The following is a 2,509-nucleotide window of genomic DNA, read 5'->3' on the forward strand; positions in this document are numbered from 1 at the left end:
AAGAAGAGTAGTTGTCGGTTCGATTCCCGGGACCATGTCGAAGTGTCCTTGAGGAAGATACCGAACCCCCAATTGTTCCTGTTTTGGTGTCTGTTGGTGAAGGAAGAAGCACATTCACCATTTCTCCTGCAAACCTGAATTTCGTGCAGGACAATTGTTGACTACTTGGTGTTGTAAATTTGACATTTCACAGTGTTAACTTGAATTCAATCATTCATCTTCCTAACCGCTTGATCCTCACTAGGGTCGCGGGGGGTGCTGGAGCCTATCCCAGCTGTCTCCGGGCAGTAGGCGGGGGACACCCTGAATCGGTTGCCAGCCAATCGCAAGGCACACAGAGACGAACAACCATTCGCACTCACACTCACACCTAGGGACAATTTGTTCAATCAGCCTGCCATGCATATTTTCGGAATGTGGGAGGAAACCGGAGCACGGCCCGGGGAGAACATGCAAACTCCACACAGGGAGGCCGGAGCTGGAATCGAACCCGGTACCTCTGCACTGTGAAGCCGACGTGCTAACCACTGGACTAGCGGGCCGCCCCAGTGTTAACTTGTATCTTGTAATTCATCATTAGCTTGTATCACACATCTTCCTGTGGTGTTTCTCCATCAATTGGAGCCGAAATAAATCTCATCGTTGTACAAAGTCTTTCGTTGTCTTGGTTTTTCTGGAAAAGACAATGACATGACTTTTGGAATCACACTAGTATTATAATTGGTGACCAAAATCAAGGGTATAAAAGAGTGTGTTAAAAGTATCGAATACTTCAGGCAAAGTGAACAAGTGCTGGATTGTTTGTGAAAGTCCATAAACGAACTAAAGTACCTGAACTAGATTTGTTTGTTTGACCATGCCACGGGCTCCGTTCGTCACGTGATCTTTTTTTTCCAGATCTTTGTGAGTACCTGTCATGAGATTTCTTCTCTAGTGACTGTCACACATTTTTTTTATTTTATGAAAACATCCTTGATGCTATAAAGACTCAGTTACTGGATGTTGTTAAGTAGCGAATACTATTTTTTGTTGGGGTTCCACAGCCAAGTTTCTGAGCTGTCATCTGTCATGTGACAAAGCATTTCTTTTGTTTTTCACCCCCTTTGACTGTTGGGGAAGCCCTGAGTGAAAGTGAGGGATTAAGTTTTCAATCCGCATGGGTTGATTTTCTTGGAGCTGCACGGCAGGCTATTAACTTTGACATATTATCAGCTTTTATTCACTTTAACGCATCCACAGAGTAACATTAGCATCCAGCCAAAGTGGTGTTTCCGGCCATCTGATAGAAACACAAATCAAACTTTCACTCGACATTAAGCTTTGTTTTGCACCTTTTCCAATCAGCTCCAGAGGGAAATATTCAATATTTTACACAATAAAAGTGAGAAGAAAAAAAAGCTGAACACGCAGAAATTCAGTTTACATTCTTAGGACTCCTCTGAGAAAAAGTACTCACACAATGGTTGTTCGTTTTAGAGAGATAAAAAGTACAAATAAAAGATCTTTTATTGATATGTTGACATGAATCTACAGTATGTGAAAAACACGAAAAAGATATACACTACACATGAGCTATTCATTTTAGTGTGTGTGTGTGTGTGTGTGTGTGTATGTTTAGTTCGGGCAAGCACTCCACAAATACAATACAAAATACATCTTCTTACACAAGTGAGTGTGGCCTCAAAATGATTTATTTCAGTTGAAGGTCATATTCGTACGTATACCGCCCCTTTAATATAAACACTCCAAGCAGGCGTCTGATGAGACCGCTCATCCTTTGCTCAATTTCGAAAAGTCAGCAAAGAAATTCAGCCCAAACCAGACGTGAGGAGGTGGAAAGACCTTTCAGTCAACCGTGTCCACTTAGTCTGATGAATGCAAATGACTTTAACATCTAGTTCTGCTACATCATGGCTAAATAGATGTCATTTTAGCATCATGATTGGCCTCTATAAGTCTATCATTAACCCAAAAAGCGATCGGTTAAGCGCTCAATTCATTCAAGGTGCATAGAGAAGCTGGACTGAATTTTATTTAGAAAACTTTCTTGTGATCAACATCTGGAAATGGAAGTCCTTTGTTTGATGTGTGCACTATAGCATATTAGTGTTTTAATGAGGGCAAAGTTATTAAATAAAGGCTTCTCCGTTCCTCATTTGGGTCTTAAAAAAGTGGTACTTTTTAAGTGACATCTGCATGATGTTTAGTGAGTGAGAACTGAGCTTGACTTTGAAATGTCAGCCTAATAAGGAACAGAAATTCTTTGGTTTGGGAAAGTTACCTTAGAAAAATAATAAAAAATCCTCAGGATATGAGATTAAATGAAGAATTTATTCCAGTTCACAGATTGCTAGGTTGGATTATGGGTTGGGACTCAAAATGGACATTCTTCTTGTGAGACCCCACATGACAGAAACATTCGTGTGATTTAATGATACTACGTCCCGAAAAGGGGGGGGGGGGGTCATTTAATTCTAGGATTGAACATTTTAAGAACCCACTGCAGTGT

Source organism: Hippocampus zosterae, chromosome 5 (genome assembly GCF_025434085.1).
Source record: "Hippocampus zosterae strain Florida chromosome 5, ASM2543408v3, whole genome shotgun sequence".
Classification (NCBI taxonomy): Eukaryota; Metazoa; Chordata; class Actinopteri; order Syngnathiformes; family Syngnathidae; genus Hippocampus; species Hippocampus zosterae.